This window comes from Mesocricetus auratus, unplaced genomic scaffold (genome assembly GCF_017639785.1).
Source record: "Mesocricetus auratus isolate SY011 unplaced genomic scaffold, BCM_Maur_2.0 Super-Scaffold_4256, whole genome shotgun sequence".
Classification (NCBI taxonomy): domain Eukaryota; kingdom Metazoa; phylum Chordata; class Mammalia; order Rodentia; family Cricetidae; genus Mesocricetus; species Mesocricetus auratus.
In genome coordinates, this window is record NW_024429182.1 from 7,556,734 (window position 1) to 7,578,682 (window position 21,949).

Here is a 21,949-nt window from a genome sequence, read left to right on the forward strand (position 1 = left end):
AGCCTCGGGTCTGTCACTCAAGAGCATGAGCCTTCTGCTTCAAGCACTCTTCCACGGGTTCCTAGTCACTGGCAGACCTTGTGTAATGTGTTTCTAGTCACTGGCAGTAATGCCATCACACTAGCGCTAATACAAAACTTCTTTTGCCCATTTAGATTTATTTTTCCCATGAAATTACTGAACTGATGTCTGGATCAGATATCTCCATTTAATTTGCTGTAACTGCACTTCTCTCTAATGTGTAAAACCATCACTGACCATAAATATGATGACAGTGTTCTGCCACATGGCCCGACTTAATCAATCTATTATAAAAACCTCACGGATGATTGGAGCACATCGAACGGGCTCATTGCTTTAAAAAGAAAATAAGATCAACCCTCTGGGGAAGGCTGACATTTTAACTATGGGAAGGAAGACAAGGTTTGGTCCCTTGATTTCCACATTTTAATATCTTACAGCCTTCCCAGCTGGTACTGCACGGCTTAACGTTCATTCCCTTATGCTTTGGATCACTTGATACAAGAAATGCAGGTGCTTTTTTTATTAATGTAGATAATTTAATTTTAAGAATGATCAAGAAACATCAAACAATAGCAACAACAAAAAGTACACAGTCGAGGTGTGAGGAAGTGTACAGTTGGGGTGTGAGGAAGTACAGTCGGGTGTGAGGAAGTGTACAGTCGGGTGTGAGGAAGTGTACAGTCGGGGTGTGAGGAAGAGTACAGTCGGGGTGTGAGGAAGTGTACAGTCGGGGTGTGAGGAAGTATACAGTTGGGGTGTGAGGAAGTGTACAGTTGGGGTGTGAGGAAGTACAGTCGGGGTGTGAGGAAGTACAGTCGGGGTGTGAGGAAGTGTACAGTCGGGTGTGAGGAAGAGTACAGTCAGGGTGTGAGGAAGTGTACAGTCGGGTGTGAGGAAGAGTACAGTCAGGGTGTGAGGAAGTACAGTCGGGGTGTGAGGAAGTGTACAGTCGGGTGTGAGGAAGAGTACAGTCGGGGTGTGAGGAAGTGTACAGTCGGGGTGTGAGGAAGTGCAGAGTCAGGGTGTGAGGAAGTGTACAGTTGGGGTGTGAGGAAGTACAGTCGGGGTGTGAGGAAGTGTGGGGTGTGAGGAAGTGTGCAGTCGGGGTGTGAGAAAGAGTACAGTCGGGGTGTGAGGAAGAGTAGAGTCGGGGTGTGAGGAAGTACACAGTCATGGTGTGAGGAAGTACAGTCGGGGTGTGAGGAAGAGCACAGTCAGGGTGTGAGGAAGTGTACAGTCGGGTGTGAGGAAATACAGTCGGGGTGTGAGGAAGAGTACAGTCGGGGTGTGAGGAAGAATACAGCCGGGTGTGAGGAAGAGTACAGTCGGGTGTGAGGAAGTGTACAGTCGGGGTGTGAGGAAGTACAGTCAGGGTGTGAGGAAGTGTACAGTCGGGTGTGAGGAAGAGTACAGTCGGATGTGAGGAAGTACAGTCAGGTGTGAGGAAGTACAGTCGGGTGTGAGGAAGTAAGTCGGGTGTGAGGAAGTGTACAGTTGGGGTGTGAGGAAGTACAGTCAGGGTGTGAGGAAGAGTACAGTCGGGTGTGAGGAAGTACAGTCGGGGTGTGAGGAAGAGTACAGTCGGGTGTGAGGAAGTACAGTCGGGTGTGAGGAAGTACAGTCGGGTGTGAGGAAGAGTACAGTCAGGGTGTGAGGAAGTACAGTCAGGGTGTGAGGAAGAGTACAGTCGGGTGTGAGGAAGTACAGTTGGGGTGTGAGGAACTACAGCAATCAATCAGTCATTCCGGGTAGCTCAGTACTAGAATGCACATGGCCCTAGGTTCAATCCCCAGCGCAGCAAACAGACGAGCCTTTGGGGCTGAGGCATGGAGGAGGCGCTGGGCCTGCAGGCAGCACTTGAGTCTGTGGTTGCCAGAGCCACGTGGATTTGAATAAGGTACCAGAGGGGATTCAATGTTTCCTCAGAGCCCTTCCTGCATACCAGCAGGACCGCTGTGCTTTCAAAACAAAGACTGTGTAAAGCATTACGGGAATGTGATGATTAAAAGATGAGGCTTGCCGGGCGGTGGTGGCACACGCCTTTAATCCCAGCACTGGGGAGGCAGAGACAGGCGGATCTCTGTGAGTTCAAGGCCGGGCTGGACCCTGACAGCCTCCAAAACAATACAGAGAAACCCTATCTCGTAAAACCAAAAAAAAAAAAATGAGGTTTAATTTATGGGGTTTTTTGGGGGGTTGGGGTGTTCAAGACAGGGTTTCTCTGTATTGTTTTGGAGGCTATCCTGGAACTCACTCTGTAGACCAGGCTGGCCTCAAACTCACAGAGATCCACCTGCCTCTGCCTCCTGAATGCTGGGATTAAAAGGGTGCACCACCACCTCCCGGCTTAATTTATGTTTTATACAACATGCAAAAAAAAAATGCCCTTGATCCTAAGTTGATCACGTTAACTCTACTCCAACTCCCATAACCCAAGGCTGCCTCAATTCCAGTTTTTATCTCACATTTTCTCCTGCAAGCACTAAGCGCCCTCAAAGAGCAGAAAGTTTCTCCCTTACAGCCTTCCTGTCAGAGGTGTCTTCTGGCTTCCGCCCCTCCTGTTAGGGACTTCTTGTTAGAGACTACCAGGGACTTACTAACCAAAATAGCCAGAAAAAGCAATTGCATTCCACTGTGTCCTCCCTATCTAGGTGCTCAGATGCCAGCGCTATCTCCCAGCCACCTCATGATCACTCTGAGCAACACAGCTGTCAACAAGAGGACAGACAACCAGAAAGTCCTGGGGACTTGACTTGACAGGACCCAGATTTGTCGCCAGTCAAAAATAGATCCCCCACCACTCAGAAGGGCACAGAACACCTTTCCGCCCTATCTTGGTGGCCTCCAGCAGTTCAGGGAAACGCACCAAGCACTTGATGGGGTGAACACACAGCCAGATAGCCTTTCAGAACAGCGCCATTCCAACGTGCTCACCAAGGACGAGGTGACAATGAACCCATAAGGTCACATAGGAAAGTACTGCATGTCCACAGTGATCACAACCATCAGAAAGGACAATAAGGGCCCACATGACAAGTGCCCCAACCACAGCTGATGCGGCTGTCTTATTTCAGAAGTGAGCAGTGCTACTCAATTCACCAATGAACCACTCCGCCACTGCCTTTTCAGGTGGACTTCCTGCCCTGACAAAAAGTTGTTCAGATATAACTACTTCTCAGGAGGCCAAGACCCTGGGCACTTAGCTCAGTGGCAAAGTGTCTGTCTAGTATGCAGAGACCCTGGGTTTGATCTTCCCCCACCCCCTAAAAATTGCCTGAGAAAAAGATAAGGAAGAAAATGTAAAGACCCACTATAGCCATCCAGGGGTTTGGTTTTCGTTTGGTGGTTGTTGTTGCTGTTGTGAGACACAGTCTCCTGTATCCCAGGCTGGTCTCAAACTCATAAACCTCTGTCTGCACCTCCCAAGAGCTGGAACTTTAGACACATATCCCCCATGCTCAGCTTATGCTCTGTGTCTAGAACCCAGAACTCTGCGTCTAGGTAAGCACTCTGTCATCCAAGTCCCCCTTTCAGATAGTATATCAACAGCTCTTTAATCTGTCTCACCCATGTTTTTGAGGGTAGCGGGTTATTTTCAGGGCCCCAAGCCACAAGAGATCTACATTCGATGCAAGCACATGACTTGGTTATGCTGCTAACACATCACATAGGAAAACAAACTCCTGACAGCAGACTTGATTTTCAGTTAGAACTTTTTAAAAATTATTAATCAGTCGGCCTTTCCATACAACTCTACAAATGAACAAGATGAGCGAGCTCTATAGAAAGGCGATTCTTTGTATCCAAGTGTGGTTTCTCATTCCTAGTGAGAGTGTCACGATGTTTCAGAACACACATGTTTAGTGACTCAAGAGGGTACACATTAGGCAGTCTTTCGCAAGAGTTTGAATCTTGCGTGAGGTCCAAGTGAAGCTCTCCAAGTTCTTTTGGTTTGTTCTGTTGTGTTTGTGGCTTGCCATTTCCATAAATCCCTAATGATGTGTATGATAAATAACAATTCTTGTCTATCTTTTCCTTAAATGACTCTGTGGAAACAGTTTCCATGGACCTTTCTAAGCCATGCTCAAAGAAATAATTAATTCAAATCTTTCAAAATGAAGGATATAACCTGTCACCTGACACAGATGCCTTGCGTTTTCTTGCTTCCTTGACCAGAAACTTGTTTTATTTTTGTTATTTTTTTTGAGACAGGGTTTCTCTGTGTATCCCTGGCTGTCCTGGTCTCATTCTGTAGACCAGGCTGGCCTCAAATTCAGAGATCCACCCACTTCTACCTCCCGAGTGCTGGGATTAAAGTTGTGTGCAACCATGCCTGACTTGCTGACTAGAAACTTAAGTAAAGTCATTTTCTACAATTACATAAAAAATCCAGCAACACACAGACGATCTGTGCTCCCTGGCTGTTCACTGACTTGCTCTTGAAGTCACTATAGTAATCTTTTTCTTTTCTTTTTATTTTATTTTCAGTTAGGGTCTCTCTACATAGCCCTGACTGTCCTGGAGCTGGCTCTGTAGACCAGGCTGGCCTTGAACTCAGAGATCTTGCTGACTCTGCCTCCTGAGTGCTGGATTAAAGTGTGTGCCACCATGCTTTACTCCACTATAGTAATCATTATAATTTGTGGAGAATTAGAAGTTTCTCCTCTTTTAGAAAACTACCTTGACATACTCTGTTTTGTAAAAACTGGTCAATGTGCTTCAGAAATATGAGTTGGAAGACTTGACTTTCTGACCGAGACAAATCACTTAAACTGGCCACGCAAGACCACATTGAAGGAGGGGTGTCCTTAAGAAAGCAGAATGACAAGAGCAGGGGGAGAGAGACAGGTGACTTATCATCTGAAAGGCACAGTTCAAATTGGACAGAACTTACTGACAGCCAAGGGCCACCTCCGCCCGCCCTGACGCTGACAGTGACACCGACAAGCCCCCTCACTGTGTGTGGCACAGTAGTAGAGTCAGATCACACATCCATCCAGCGCTTTGAGCTGAAACCAACAACCGCCTTTTGCTGTGAATGTTTGCTTGTTTTCTCTGCGGGGCGTAGAATTCTTGCATCTGCTGAGCAAGTACTGAAGGTTCCAGCTTCACACCCAGCCCTTGTCACTGACAATCTGAATTACCAGAATGCGGATTTATTAGGTCTGAGGCACCAGAATGCGGATTTATTAGGTCTGAGGCACCAAACGCCCACAAAGCTGAAACTAGATACAGCCAAGTGTGAGATCTACAAGGGGGTTAAGAATTAGATGAGATGGCAGGCATGGTGATGCATGCCTTTAATCCCAGGGCTCTGGAGACAATCTGGTCTACACAGACAGTTCCAGGCCAGCCAGGCCCTTATAGAGGATAGCCTGGTCTATACAGAGAGTTCCAGGTCAGTCAGGCCCTTATAGTAAGACCCTCTCTCAAAATAAAAATTAGATGAGATCAAAACTTGAAACTTTGCGATCCTCATAACCCAAAATACAAAGGCAATGCCTAAATCACATAGATGTGACATTGACAGCTAACCAAGAGAGGGAAGGTGGCTCTCTCTTACCAGAAGACCCCAGTTAGCAAATGCGGAAGGAATGAGTGTCCCAGCAATCCGTTACCAGGGTGATAACGGTGATAACTGACTCAGCTCTGCCAACCGATGCTACAATTATCAGGTGAAGGTTTGAAAGAAACAGTACGTTTGCATGGTCCCTTGGACGTACTCTCAATCATAAGGGGAAATAGCAACTTTTAACTTTGCACGAACACCTTCTTACTGTGAACACAGATGCCTGGGAAAGAAACATTCCTTATTAGCAAGCACCAGACAAACTCAAGCCCAGGAACTTGTCCAACAGAGGCTGGAAAGCCACAGCCAAGGACTAAACCTGCGCCTCCGCCCCATCTCATAAACAATGTCACACTGGGACACAGCCCTGTCATTCATCGGTATCTTATCTAAGACCGATTTTCTGCTACCCCAGAAGGGGAGTGGTTACACGGAGATCACATGACCTACGAAGCCCAGAGCACTATCTGGCCCTTGATAGAAAGAGTGGCTGACCTGTCAGCGATGAAATAACAAGCCGATCTCCTGAACAGTGTCACGGTCACAGAGGGGAGAGAGGGCTGAGAATGGTTCACACAGTGGGGATGCAGCAACCTGACAACCCAATACCACATGGGACCCCGAATTCCATTCTGAAGTAAAAGAAAGACCTGGGTTAGAGGGGCAGCTCAGTGGATCAGGGCACAGGCCACCACCACCCCCGACAACCCGAGTTCAACTCCAGACTCCACGTGGTAGAAGAAGAGAAAGGAAGTTTGTAAATTCTAACCTCTGCATGTGCTCTAACACCCATGCTCACTCACTCTCTCTCCCTCTCCTCTCTCCCTCTCTCCTCTCTCTCGCTCCTCTCTCTCCTCTCTCCTCTCTCTCGCTCCTCTCTCTCCTCTCTCTCTCCTCTCTCCCTCTCTCTCTCTCTCTCCTCTCTCTCCTCTCTCTCTCTCTCTCTCTCTCTCTCTCTCTCTCTCTCTCTCTCTCTCTCTCCCTCTCTCACACACACACCACCACAAATTAAATAAAGGTAGAAAAGTTCTTTCAATGAAGACAAAGGGTGAAATGTTTTCTGTAATATTTTTATTACTAGTATTGTTTCAATATTCCGTTCTTGGTTTTCATAAACATATCATGGTTACAGAAGACATGGATACTTGAGATGCTGCGGTGAAAAGTATATGGGATTTTATGGGGCACTTGTTTTTTTTGTTTTGTGCTTTTTTTTCTGGGATCTAGCATTATTTTCAAAGTACGAAGTTAAAAAATAGCTGTGATGACCGGCCAGCCTCTTCTGAGCCTGGCAGCTGCAGCTGTCGCCTCTCAGCCACCAACCTTCCAAGATTCGAGTTCGTAGGGCTTAAAAGCAACTGTAAAAATAATTCCAATGTCAGCAACACTTAGGCCAGTGCCCGAAGGCCGGCAGGAGAGGCAGAGACTGTCCCCTGCTTCAATGGGCAACTGCCTTTTCAACACGTGGTTGCTGGGGATCCCTGCACGGAGGCGCCTGGTACCAAGTCTCTCCCCTGCTGTCTCTTGATGTCTAGAGATAGTGGCATGTGAAGATGTTCTTGGAAGGCTTGGAAGGGGCCACCAGGGAAGACCCCCTGGGCAGAGGAGATAAAGTCTGACAGCAGAGGGAGACCGTTTGTCCTTGGGAATCAGGGCCATGTCTGTGGCCACCTTCACAAGCACTCCTGACAGGGGAGTTAAATGTCTTCGGCAAATGTGTCACGGCATTGCTCACAGGCCAGCGAGACACCAAGCAGGTACCCATAGGGCAGAAGCAAGCCACACCAATTCACGATTTTTCATACAAAGAGAGGGATTGAACCATAGACCGCTGGAATGGCCCTCAGACAGGAATCTGCTATTTGCCTAGCAAGCAGGAAGCCGTGGGCCCAATCGCCAGCACCACAAAATTGGGCCTGGTGCCACCTATCTGTAATTCCAGCACTAGAGAGGGGGAGTTGGAGGGTCAGGAGCTCAAGGTCAACCTCAGCTATAGGGCTATAGTTCGAGGACAGCCTGGGCTACATAAGACCGCCCCTCTCAAAGGAGGATGGGGTGGCGGGTGGGGTGGACAGAGCTTGAATCTGGAGAGTGGGAAAGACAGATTTGTTCTGTAGCTCTTGCGAGCCGCAGCTGAGCAAGCCCCCTCCAGAACCACCTGTCACAGGATCACATTTGCCTAGAAGCCGCAGAGTTGGGATGAAGGGGCCAGCCGCGCTGAGCCATGAAAGGGGGCTGGGAGCCTCGCCTCGCTCACCCGCATCATCCCTCCATCCCCAGGTGACGGATAGCATGGTCAGAGCACCGGAGCCTGGGCTGGTTAGCTGCATGTGTCACTCCCAGCGCTGGCCAACCCTTGGCAGGTCCCGACTCACAGCTGAACACGCGACTCCAAGAGGCCCAGGCTATCCATCATGCAGACTCGGAACTGCAGAACAGATGGGGCTTCCTGGCCCCTTTGCATGGCCTGAGCTCCTCCTCCCTGATTTGAAAGCCGCAACCCCAACCGTGAGGAAGAACCTGCCAGTGGCCAGTGCCCTCTGGAGACTGGAGAGGAGGCGATTCATGAAGGAGCCATTTGGACCGGAAGTCACCCAACGGGGCTTCCCGGGTGGAGCCAGGAAGGAGGTGACACACCCTAGAAGCAAACCCACCGCCCACTCCCTGGCTTCTGCCCCGCCGAGGACATTCCGGGGCTGTGCTAAGCAAACTAATCCTAATTGCTTTCCTCCACAGCAGCCTGGAAGACAACAGGTGCCGGCTGACAGGCCATGACTCCGGGTTTGTGGGTTTCGTTGTTTTTAAATCAGCTTAATTGTTTTCGAGTCATTTTACCCTTCCTAGGAAGCTCAGATGAAGAGGTAAAAGGCACCAATGCTAATCTAGAGAGGCAACAGATCTCTGCCACCTGTGGTACCCCAGGACGTGAGCTGTGAGTGACAATGGCCAGATGACCCGCTCTGAGGCCGTCTGCACCAGGCTGGTCTGCCTGAATGAGAAACTTGTGGGAGCAAGCCTCAGTCTGCCAGGGCTTCTGGAAGGAAGTCCAGCCACAAACTAGCCATGCACTGGCCATGCATTAGCCTGGGACTAGCCACGCTGCTCTGCAGAAAGCTGCAAACATAGACAGCCCTCCAGTCTTCAGCTGCGCACCTCCCCAGCGCGCCTTCTGAGAGGACCCAATGGTTTACAGCGGTTTCAAGACCCTCAGTGTGAGGCAAACACCACAGATAAGGAAGCTGAGGGGTGAGGGGACACACCTTGCTAAAGAACAATGCTAACGGAAGACACGACGGTTATCAGAAGGAAAGGGCAGTCAGCAAACATGTTTTAGCTCCGTCCTATGCAGCTGGCACTGTGCCGGGCACATGAATATTTTCTCATCCTTGTCCTGGCTCTCTGGGAGGAAGACAAGAGCATTTTGCCAACAGAAATTAAGTTCCTATTTTCCCTTTCTTCACTATGCATTCACTTATTGCTTGTTTGTTGTGGCCCTGCAGATGTTGGGCAAACTGAACTACACTCCCAGCCTGGAGGCTCATTTCATAGACTAGAAACTGAGAGCCAGGGTTTCTACCCAGCTCCACTGGGTAGGAATGCTGGCTCGTTGCTTGACCAGGTCGGACTTTGGTGGGACCATACTTAGCTCTGTCGTGGGCTCTCTACCTGGGGTGAGTATGTGTTGTGTGTCCCCAGGAAACGTTCTGTAGCATAACCCTAACACACAGAGATGCTCAGAAAACATGTCTCTTGGTGTTTAACAAATCCAGAATGAAGTGTGTCCGGGCTTAACTGGGAAGAAGCCGCAAGCCCTGGAGGGTAGGTAGTTCCTTTGTTTCAAGTGAATTGGAAACCAACTGATACCAATATTCTTGGACAACTGCATATTGTATAAAGATGCACATGAAACACAAGCCCACTGAATGCTTGTATTTTAAGATTCTGTGTGTGATAAAAAAATTTTCCTAGGGAGACAAGAATCTTCCTACTGAATTTTCCTATTCATCAGATAGGGATCCCACAACAGTCCTAAGGACACATACCACCAAAGTCCAATTTGGTGAAGCAACAAACCTTATCGAGGTTGCAGGATATGGGGGGGGGGGTTACTTGCAGGATCTGAAATGCATCAGAGGACAGCTAAATCACCAAAGCCTATCCTTCCACTGGTGACAGTTCACAAAAGCTGGGAACCTGGAGCACACTCACAGCCTGCAAACAGCTCAACAGGTTGGAGAGCGTCCTTTCCCGGTGCCTCTGTTGGTCTAAACCTCTTCCGGACAGCTCAGCCGGTTTCTGCTTCTCCCAGGCAGCTGGTCTGGTTTCAGAGTCTTCTTTGGCATCTCGGTTTGTCTGAGATGGACTCTCAGCTTCTACAGCTTACTCTTGTCAGGGAGGGGCCTAGTGAATCCGGTCAGTTGCAGGGACTTCCTGAAGCTATCTTGGGGGTGTTCACCAGCCTGCTCAAGGAGCCGCCATGCACGATGGAATGTTTCAATCTTAGAGGAAACTGTTACACAGTAGAGGCACTCGCTGGGTGGGTGAAGCAGCTGGCTCAGGGGGTTAAGGAGCCTAGGTTCGCCCCCTGAATCCACATGATGGAAGAAAAGAGCAAACCCCCAATAAGTTGTTCTGAGCGCTGCAGGTACACTGTGACACACATGCACACACACACACACACACACACACAGATACACACATGCACACTCACAAATTAAATGTAAAAAAATTAAACAGATAAAATGCACTTATTAAAAAGTATGAAAAGTGGACTGTTGGGCTGCCTCAGCAGGTAAAGGAACCACATCTATTCCCTGGGTTCAATCCCTGAGGCTCACATGGTAGAAGGAAAGTGTCGACTCCAGGACTAAAATTCTACATATGTGCCACTCCCTCCCCAGCCCACCTCAGCCCACACATACACACTAAATTAAAACTAAGTTTTTTAAATTATGTTATTATTTTATGTTTTACCTGTATGTGTATCACATGTATGCAGTTCCCATGGAGGCCAGAAGGGGGCACTAGATCACCTGGCACTGGAGGTAAAATGGTTGTGAGCTATTCATTGTGTGGGCGCTGGGAGTCAAAAGCCAGGTCCTCTGAGCTGGGCGTTGGTGGCGCACGCCTTTAATCCCAGCACTCGGGAGGCAGAGGCAGGCGGATCTCTGTGAGTTCAAGGCCAGCCTGGTCTACAAAGTGAGTTCCAGGACAGCCTCCAAAGCTACAGAGAAACCCTGTCTCGAAAAACCAAAAAATAAAACCAAAAAAAAAAAAAAAAAAAAAAAAAGCCAGGTTCTCTGAAAGAATAGCCAGGGCTCTGACCCACATTAAAAACAAAACAACAACAACAACAAACAAAGCAAAAAACCAAAAATCTCCTAAATACATAAATAAACTTTGAAAAATAATGAATAACATCCCAGCTTTCCCAAAATTACGAATATCCCAAATATGTCTTCAACTAGCACCAACTTGACTCTCAACCTCACTATAAAAGTTAAAAAATTTATAGAGTTGAATCTTAGTAAAATATTCACCATTTTCAAACAAATTACATTTCAATATTTTAACTTTCATCTTTGTCTGTGCCTCTTGCATACCCAAAGTTTGAAACCAAATTGAGTCAGAGGAAGAAAAAGAAAAAAGTGTTTGTTGATTCCAGCAAAGCCTATTTTGATTAAGAGTGTCAGGCACTCTTGCAGAGGACCTGAGTCTGGTTCCCAGCACTCACAGAATAACCCACAACTGTCTGTAACACCAGTTCCAGGGTGTCTGACACCTTCTTCTAATCCCCGTGGACATCAGGCATGCGTGTGGTGCGCATACATGCACACAGGCAGATGCCTATATGCATAAAGTAAGTAAATCTTAAAGGGAAAAAAAGAACAAATAAATTTCTCACAACCAAGGACAAGAACTTGTTCTTCTCTATAGACCAGTGGTTCTCAACCTGTGGGTCATGACCCCTAGGGGAAGCAAATGACCTTTTCATAGGGGTCGCCCAAGACCACCAGAAAGCATGGATGTTTACATTGTGAGTCATAACAGCAACAAAATTACAGTTATGAAACAGCAGCAAAAACAACTTTATGGTTGGGGTCACCACAACGTGAGGAGCTGTGTCACAGTCAGCAGCGTTAGGAAGGTCAACAGCCACTGCTCTAGACCTTTTTGTGGCTTCTGAAGTCCTTACACAGAGCAATGCAAAGGGAAAATAATGTCTCACTCTAGGCTGTTACCCAGAAGAAAAGCACAGGACTTCAGGGCCTGGCGTGTGAGTAGCTTTGGCCATCCGTGCAGAGACAGGCCCTGCTTGCTGCCGTTTCCATCCCTGCAGAGACAGGCCCTGCTTGCTGCCGTTTCCCCCCAAGAGCATTTGTGAAGGCTACAGCCATTCCCTGCATTGTTGAACTACAGACTACTAAGAATGCCTCTCTCACTCTCTCCTGAGAGACACAGAGCACTTGGCTATGCTCAGCCCCAACAGGAAGCAGGAACTGGCAGCCAGAGGACACTGATAATTTCGGCAGATCCCCATTTCAGCCCCTGGAATGCACAACCGGTGCCAGAACCTGTGCCAAATCTCAGCGCAACAGCAGTGTCCCGGTTTCACCCTCCAACCTTTGGAAGACAAAGGGAAGCGGATTCCGTACTTGGAATGATGCAGAGACCTACAGAACTCCCAACCCATTCCTTGGAGGCCCTGGGAGGAATGCAACGCCTACTATCTGCATTGACTCACTATCACTGCGGGAAGTTGGCGAGCAAATCCTTCCCGAAGCCAGCTTCACCCCATCCCTTCTAGTCCTCGTGGGCCCTGCATGCATCTGAGGAATGTGAGCCCACGCCAGCTATCCTTGCCTCCCCAAGGTGCTTATGTCTCTTCTTGATATATGAGGAAATACAATCTCAGAAACAGGACAGGGCTGGAAGTTGACATTAGCAAAGATGGACTCGGTTCTGTGTGACAAGGTGCCTGGCCAGGCCATCTGAACCCCCCCATCCCTGCTACATACCAGTTAAAGGTTATTTCTTCATAGTCCAGGTTCTCTGCTACAAAGTAGACACAGGAACCACCTATTTCAGAAGGTTATCTGAGGGGCTGGAGAGATGGCTCAATGGTTATGAGCACTGGCTGCTCTTCCAGAGGTCCTGAGTTCAATTCCCAGCAACCATATGGTGGCTCACAACCATCCGTAATGAGATCTGGTGCCCTCTTCTGGCCTGCAGGCAGACATACAGGCAGAATACTGTATGCATAATAAATAAAAATCTTTAAAAAAAAAAAAAAAGGAGCCGGTAAAGTACATTTATGTTAGAACCACATTTTGTAAGCCCATAATACCCGTTAGCTGCCAACAATAATGGTGGTGGTGATGCTATCAGAGGTGATAATGATGGCGGCATTGCTGTCGTGGTGGTGTGAGCAGTGGTATTGGGGGGGGGGTGTCCTTCTGCGTGCTGTGAATACATGTTTATCTTATTGGTTGATGAATAAAAAGCTGTTCCCACCAATGGACAGGCAGGACACAGCCAGGCAGGAAGTATAGGCGGGGTGTCCAGACTAGGAGAACTCAGGGAAGAAGAACACAGAGAGTGAGTCGCCAAAGGGAGATGTCATGTAGCCGCCGAAGGAGTGACACACCAGAGCATTGCAGGTGAGCCACAGCCTCATGGCGATACATAGTTTAATAGAAACGGGTTAATAATCAAGAGAGGGCTAGCCAATGAGAAGCCTGAGCCATCAGCCAAACAGTTTATAATTAGTATAAGCCTCAGTGTGTTCATTTGGGACTAAAGGGCTGCGGGACCAGGCTGGAAAGAAACTCCGTCTTCATAATGGTCATAGTGATGGTGGCAGTGGTGGGGATGATGGTGATAGTGGCGGTAGGGATGATGGTGGTGATGATGGTGAGGATGGTAAGGATGATGGTGATGAGGATGGTAATGATGGTGATAGTGGTGATGGTGATGATGGTGATGGTGGTGAGGATGATGATGGTGAGGATGGTGGTGATGGTGATGATGGTGAGGATGGTGGTGAGGATGATGGTGAGGATGGTGGTGAGGATGATGGTGAGGATGGTGAGGTTGGTGATGGTGGTGATGGCGGTGACGATGGTGACAGCAGCGGTAGTAATGATGCTTGTGATAACGGCAATGGTGATGATTATGAGAACAATTGTGGTGGTTTCAAGATTAAGCCTCTGTCTGTGTCTGACTTAGAGGTCTCTACCCAAACACAAGCCATCATCCTATTTAATTCTTTCCATCACAGTTATGTAATGAACCCTAATCACCAAAGGAGACTTATTTTGTCTCTCTTCTTCTTACCACATTTACCCCCTGGTGATCTGGTGATCTGAATGAGAACAGCCCCATAGGCTCATGTGTTTGAATGCCTGGTCCTCAAGTAGTAGAACTGTTCTGGGAGGGATTTGAGGTGTGTCCTGGTTAGAGATGTGGCCCGTTTTGAGGATGTGTGTCACTAGGGGTGGGCTTTGAGGTTTCAAAAGTCCATACCAGGTCCTCTCTCTCTCTCTCTCTCTCTCTCTCTCTCTCTCTCTCTCTCTCTCTCTCTCTCTCTCTCTTCCCTCTCTCTCTTCCCCTCTCTCTCTTCCCCTCTCTCTCTTCCCCTCTCTCTCTTCCCCTCTCTCTCTTCCCCTCTCTCTCTTCCCCTCTGTCCCTCTCTCTCCCTCTCCCCCTTTCTCTCCCTCTCTCCCTCTCTCTCTCCCTCTCTCTCTCCCTCCCTCCCTCTCTCTCCCCCCCTCTCTCTCTCCCTCTCCCCCCCTCTCCCTCCCTCCCTCGCCCGCCTGCCTGCCTTCCATGCTCCCTCCATGAGTATCATGAACTAGCCTTCTGAAACCATAAGCAAGCCCTCAGTTAGATGTGTCTTTGTATAAGTTCTCTTAGTCATGGCGTCTCCTCATCACAATGGAAGAGTAAGACAGGAGGCAGCTTCGCTAACTGCTTCCAACTCTCCAGAACCTTCTCCCTGCTTCATGGCTCCTCTAACCCTACCACATCCAGGAAGCTTCCACCCATCTTCCCCAGGGCTGAAGCCCAGTGTTCCTCCCTGGCCACCGGATTTGCATTCCTCAATCCCAGCATTTAAGAACGTTATTAGCAAGCAACCACGCCCTGTGAACAGAGAACTCTAATCTTTACGGAAGTCGCTAAGCATGCCAGAGCTGTTCCCCTTATCCCTGAGGCTCACCTACAAGCTTCTCAGGGACCACAAGAGATACTTCCATGTCCTTCCCAGTCAATGACACAAAACTATTGTGTGCACATGGACAGGCATGCATCCATGTAAAACAGGCATGTCTCCTGGTGGGGGCATCCTGGGGCTATTGGCTTAAATTATCTCAAATTCTAAGAGGGCAAGTGAAATGAAGAAGGAAACTTAAAAACACAGACACTGGCCGTCTCAAAGAAACCGGACCCTGTTCGTGAGTGCCAAGACTTAGGCAGTGATCGTCTTAATGCTTGCAATATTACCACCTTGTGAAGACGCATTCCCCCTAATGCACTTGTAATTATTTGGATTAAGCAGACTCAGCATCAATCCAATGAGCGTCCAAGTCATCCACAGAAACTCGGAACACACAACTGAGCTCTGTGACCATGACAACATCATCAGTCTCTAGATTACATCATCCAAGTCTGCTCACCATTTGAAGATGGGCCGTGAATTGAGGTTGGTTGAAATGATGCTAGGAGTATGTTTAAACTATGTCACTTGGTTCCTCAGACCTGAAAGTCATAGAGCAAACATCAGAGGTCTCAAGAGTTGACTGTTGTATGCACTGCTTGAGAATGGGAGACTCCAACACGCAAAGGCAATAGATAAATGCCACATGTGATACACTTTTGGGGGTTTGCAGGCTGGCCTTTACTTTAAAAAATTTATATATATATATATATATAGAGAGAGAGAGAGAGAGAGAGGATATATAGATAGATAGATAGATAGATAGATAGATACATACATACATACATGCATAGTTGATAGACAGACAGATATCAGAACAGTCTTGGGAAGACAGGTCCTCACACTGCCATGGGAACATCTCCCCACTGTGTTTAGGAAGACACCTCTAAGGGCTGGAAAAATAGTTCAGTCTATAGTGTTTGCCCCAGAGCCTGACAACCCAGGTTCAAGCCGGAGACCCACGTGGTCAGCAGAGGGAACAGAGCTCTACAGGCTGTCTGACTCCCACAAGCACAGTGGCATGTGCTTGCCCACAGAGCAACTGACTGTTTCGTGCATGGAGGTAACTCTAGAGGTTGTGCACATCGGTGTACTTTAAGAGAACTGTTGACGAATGTTAAAGCCTGTGAGCTTGAGTCACCTAAGACAAAAGTGTCATTGTCCACATATAACACACTTTGGGAGGGTTGCTGACTAGTCTTTTCTTTAAAAAAATTATTTCATTCATTTATTTCGTGTGTGTGTGTGTGTGTGTGTGTGTGTGTACAAGAGGATATGGGAGTTCCCTAGAGTTGGGGTTATAGGCAGTTGTGAGACAACTAGTTCTCTGTTAGAGCTGCAAGCACTCTTAACCACTGAGCCATCTCTCCAGCCCTAACAATTTTAAAGGAAAACAAACAAACAAACAAAAAACCCTAAAGTTCAACTGTGGAATAGCTTTATATGTTTGACAGAATATTACACAGACAGTGTGTACCTCTGTAAAGCCAAGTTTAGGTGGAAAGCAAAATTCAGAATCCAGACAATATTATAGAACAATTGAAACGGGTGTAGGAACTGCTAGAGAGAGAACTCGCAGGTAAGGCGCTGCTGCCGCCACAGCTGAGTGTGCGCGTGCGTACACACACACGCACACACACACGCACACACGCATACTCACACGCACGCACGCATGCACACACGCACGCACGCATACACACGGTAATGCACCTGAGCTTCAGAGAAGGGGAGGGGAGGCAGGAGGATCCCTGCAAGCCCCTGAAAACTATGGAAAGCTCCACACTAACGAGCCGCCCTGTCTCAGACAAAAGGTGGAGGGCACCTACGGACTGACCCCTCCTCCCAGGCTGTCCACATGTGTCATGCATTCTGTATACTCACACCCGCCCGGCACACATGTTTGGAGGGTGGGAGTGACCACACACAACAAACACTGGGAAAGGAGGAGCGTGTCTAACTTACACCAAAGGGGGTGAGCAAAAGCCCTTGGCCAAGCAGCGGATGCTGCAGTAAGCACGGTTTGATCTGTACTTAGGAGAACGGGAAAACTGGTAAAGCGCAAACCCACGGTACAGTCTGCACTGTGCGGGCTTTGAGCCCTGGTTAGCTTGGAGCCTGCATCGTGGAAAGGGACCACGGGGTGGCCAGAGACACCCCAAACCCCAGCTGTGGGTAGGAGCAGGGCGGGTTCCCCGGGATGCATTGGCAGAGCGCATACGGGGTCCTGGAGCGTTGGGGCGGCGGCTCGAGAACCAACCCAGGAGGCTTCTCGGGTTTCCAGTTTTTAAGCACCTATTAGGATTGAAAGGCTAGGTCTGCTGAGCAGAAATTTCTGAGATTTCGAGGAGGAGGGCTGGAGCCGACCCAGGCACGGGGCTGAACCCCTTGCCTCTCCCTCCATGCGCCAAGGCAGCCGGGTCTCATCCCCGCACTTATCCCGGCGCCACCGCCTCTAGGCGGCGACAAGCAGCTCTGTGCGCTCATAGAAACCAAAGGCTGCCCAGGTGGAAGCAATCTTAGCAAACCTTAGTTCTCGGAGAGGAAGAGAGGAAGGAACACCCCTGCACACACACACACACACACACACACACACACACACACGCACACGCGCGCGTCCCAGGAGAGACGGCTTAGCATTACAGCACCAGCTGCTCTTCCACAGGATCCAGGTTCGATTCCCAGCCCCCACAGAATGGCTCATGGTGTCTGTAACTCCAGTTCCAGGGAAGCTAATGCCCTCTTCTGCCCCCACCACCAGACACACGTGTGGTGCACAGACATACATGCAGGCGAAACACCCCTACACGTAATAAGAGGTAAGGAAAATCCATGCCCCAGTGCCTCTGTTCTTGCCGACCCTAGCACACAATATCCTGTTCAAAAGCATACCGGAAGCTGCACGGGAGAGACCAACTGGTCAGCAGTTCACAGCTTCAGTTCCGGTGCTAGTGCCCCCTTCCGGCCTCCAGGCATGCACATGGTACACATGCCTGTAAAACTCATACACACAAAATAAAAATAAATGATATTCTAAGCCTAAATAACTTCCTAGGGGATGTGGCTGCATATCTCTGTAAATTAACACTTCATTTTTTTTATCTTTTCTAGAAAAAAAAAAAGACTTGAAGGAAGCCAGGGGTGATGGTTCACACCTATAAACCCAGCACTTCAGAGACAGAAGGCTGAGAAAAGAAGGGTGGAGGACTTACAGGACTTTCTGGGAAATAATGCTAATAAAAATGTAACACTTTTTAAATACCATATTACTTCTATTGTTTTTTTATCTTGATCTACAGCGATGTATTTATTTAACAAGCACAATACTAGGGCAAGCAATGCTCTCAGTGTAGGGAAAAGAGACCACTCAAAGAAACACACCCTGAGCAGAGCCAAAGAAACACACTTTGGCCCTGCAACCACAACCAAAAAAATGTATCCTGACCCTAAAACCAGTGCCAAAGGAACACACTTTGTCCTTGGAATCAAAGTCAGTGAAAGAAATGTACCCTGGCCCTAAAATTGGAGCCAAAAGGCTAAAAAGGACCAGAGAAAGAAACACACTTTGGCCCTGAAACCAGAGCCAAATCTGACCCTAATCCTGTGTAAAAAGTAACCAATCCCGGAGCAGAGCTCTAGCCAATCTGAGCTCAGCACTGAAATCAGACCAATCCCTACTCTGGAAAAACTTCCCCAACCCCAAGAATTCCTATATAAACCACCCCCGCCACCTCCGTGGAGGCAGAGCTGCCAGCACTGCTCCTTTCTTTGGGAAACATACTCAGGCTACATCCAGAGTGTAGTGTACCCACTTTACAGAGATAGTAACTGAGGCATAGCGAGGTGGAACAATGTGTCCATGGTCACACAGTCCAGAGGTGGCAAACTGGGATTCAGACCTAACCAGAGAGCTTCCGGTTGTGGCAAAACTAAAACCCTCAGAGGTTACTGTAGATGCCTTAAATTGGTACAACTTTGTTGAAAAGCGATATGGAAAATAGGTCAAGACCAATTATAAAATACGCATACCCTTTAACCTGGTAATCCCACTCCTGGGGAAATACCGTGAGACTACGTGCATGAGAACACCCATCGCGGTTTTGTTTTCAGACGGTGACCCACTACTAGCTAGCCAGGAACCCATAATGTAGACCAGACAGGCCTTGCACTCTCAGAAGTCTGACCACTTCTGCCACCGAAAGGCTGGCATTGAAGTCATGCTCTACCAAGACCCTTCCCTTACGCCATAGCTGTCCATCAGGGAGTGAGTGACGGCGTGGTTATTCCAGTAGAACAGTTTGATGGAATGCCAGCAGTCACAAAAGTTAAGTTGTGCAGCTGCAGGGAAATGGTTTTAAAACGTAATAGTAAGACAAATGGTACAAAACAGCACGCAATATAGTTGCCACCTTCATCTGCCGTTTCTTTCTGTTTCAGCCCATCGCAGCTCAAAAACTTTGTGTGGAATTTTCCAGAAATAAGCAATGCGTGAGTTTTTGATCACACGCTGTTCTGGGTGGCATGGTGAACTCTCTCCCGGTCCACCTGGGTCCAGCTCTGTGCAGCTGGGGTGTGAACCCTCCCCTCCTCCAGGGTGTCCCTGTTGTACGTGCCTCCCGTCCATCAGGATTCAGTGCCTGTCTCAGCTGTCAGATCGATGCACAGGACTGTGCTCCTTCTGCTCCGGAAATACCCATTTAACTTAATAAAAGCTCCGTACCACGGGGGGGGGACTCAAAGAAGCGGGAGGACGAGGACTAGAGAGGTGGTTCCAGGCTTAAGAATACTTGTTGCTCTTGCAAAGGACCTGGGTTTGGTTCCTAGCACCCATGTGACAACTCCCAACCATCTGCAATGCCAATTTGAGGGGATCTGATGCCCTCTTCTAACCTTTATGGACACGGCATGCACATCACACACACACACACACACACACACACACACACACACTCATGCATGCACACATACACACACTCTAAAACCCAACTTCTTAAACCATAGATTGTGACCCTTATGTGATCATGCGACCACATGGGGAATCACATAAAAAAGAGGCGATAATAAAGGGTTACTGAGCCCACAGTGACCAAGAATTAATTCAAAATCAGATACCTAATGAATTCAGCTGCTTCTGGAAGCGCTGGCCCGTTTTCCAGAGAGTGCCTTCGCTGCAGGCCTTGGTTCTGAAACACACAACCGGCGGACTCAGTGCTGTGGGTGTCCTTATATGTTCCTGAAACTCCTCAGCTCAGGGTCCAGTCCCTTATACCTGACGTGCCACAGTGCTTTTTACTGTGTATACCGTTTTCTACGATTATACAGACATAATGATTTAATCACAGAAAACAAGATTTATATATATATATATATATATTTTCCTAAGCATGTAAACACAAAAAAGTAAGTATGTCTTTGTGTTGCGTATTAGTTTTCTGCTGCCACACTGAAGGCAGCTTATGAAAGAATGTGTAACTGGGCTCACATTTTCGGAGGGTCAGAGTCCGTGAGAGCGGGGCTGGTGGCAGGAACAGCTGAGCGCTCACGTCTGGACCCATGGTAGGAGGCTGAGAAAGAACACTGGAAATGATGTAAGCTGTGGAAACCTCAAAGCCTGCACCCAGCGGCACACTTCCTCCAACGAGGCCACACCTCCTCATCCTTCCCAAACAGGTCCACCAACTGTGGGCCAAGTATTCAAACACACGAGCCTGCGGAGCCATTCCCACTCAGTGTTTGATTTTTCACCAAAATCAAAGGCCGTTTGAGGGGTTGTATGGAAACTTAATACAGTGGGAGCATCCTAAAACATAAACGGACACAAAGATAATCTAAATGGCATCACCAAATAATAGGGGAGAAAGAGGCCCAGTTAGACATGTCTCATCACCAAATGAAGACTCCAGTTCCGGGAGTGGGTTGCGTCTAGTCAAGTTTGTTGGTGAAAGGGGCCCCATGGGGACTCCCAAACAGCCCAGGCTATCGCCATGGCTACCGGTTGCTCTCCACAAACTGATGATAAGGTCCTATTGCTGGGGACAGCTCCTACGTGCCTCGCTGAATACAGAGAAGCCAAACTAGCGCCTATCTAGCGCCTTTACCCATTGTGTCCAGGGCTCTAAAAGGTACTCTGCCCATAACTGACCGAAGGAAAAAGGTAAACATCAGCCCAGCTACAAACCCTTAAATCTACGCTAGTGACCTTCACGCAAGCAATAGGAGCACGAGGCTATGAGACTGGCCATCGGCTATCTGATGGGGTTCAAGGCCACTCCAGGGAAGAGGCTGACACACGGGATGAACTCTCGGAGACTGTGGCAGCATGCACTGGGCCTGATGGGTTCCCAGTAGAGAGTGGAGGAGGACACAGCCTCCGTCTCTAACCCAGAAGGTTAGGGACAGCTCCAGTGGATAAAAACTCACAAGTGAAAACTTAGTTCTCTCCAACAGAGTCTCGGTGGATATACAAATCACTCTTAAGGCCAGGGCCCATGCCCAGAAGCAGATGGCCAACACAAAACTACTTCAATGGTATTTTCGGAGATTTGTTTTTTGTCTCATACTACTTTGGATTTTTTTTCCTTACCCCACAGGTCTTTTGTTTTTATATTATGGTTTCCAATTTTGTATTTTAATGGGATTTCTGTGTTTGCCAATATGTGTGTCTGTTTCTATATGTGTTTCTTGTGCCTCTTCTTAGCTTCTTCTTCCTATTCAGGGTTATTTGTTTTGATGTTGTTTCTTTTAGATGGCTATTTGGTTTTTTGGGGGGGTTGTTTGGTTGGTTGGTTTTGGTTTTTTGGTTTTCTTTTGGTTTTTCGAGAGTGGGTTTCTCTGTATTGTTTTGGAGGCTGTCCTGGAACTAGCTCTGTAGACCAGGCTGGCCTCGAACTCACAGAGATCCGCCTGCCTCTGCCTCCCAAGTGCTGGGATTAAAAGCGTGTGCCACCAACGCCCGGCGGGCTATTTGTTTTGTAGTGAGAGAAAAATCGTATGGATTTAGGTGGGAGGAGAGGTGGGTAGGATCTGGGAGAAGTTGGGGGAGGAGAGCCATGGTCAGAATATATTGTATGAAAAAAGATATATTTCCAGTTATAAGGAGATTGTGGGGAAATGTATAAAAACGAAATAATAACTATAATAAC

The 21,949-nt window shown here is 48.2% G+C and overlaps 1 protein-coding gene and 1 long non-coding RNA gene across 2 annotated transcripts in view; one reads left to right on the plus strand and one right to left on the minus strand.

Moving 5' to 3' along the window:
* Nucleotides 1-18,065, plus strand: part of LOC121139327 — a 30,607-nt gene extending 12,542 nt beyond the window's left edge. Inside the window, exons 2-3 of the long non-coding RNA XR_005876262.1 lie at nucleotides 15,153-15,296; nucleotides 17,919-18,065. This is a non-coding gene — a long non-coding RNA (uncharacterized LOC121139327). The remainder of the gene's footprint in view (nucleotides 1-15,152; nucleotides 15,297-17,918) is intronic.
* The window catches only part of Rbm20 (RNA binding motif protein 20), a 195,817-nt gene that overhangs the window by 151,830 nt on the left and 22,038 nt on the right, over nucleotides 1-21,949 (minus strand). The gene's annotated exons all lie outside the window — the stretch shown is intronic.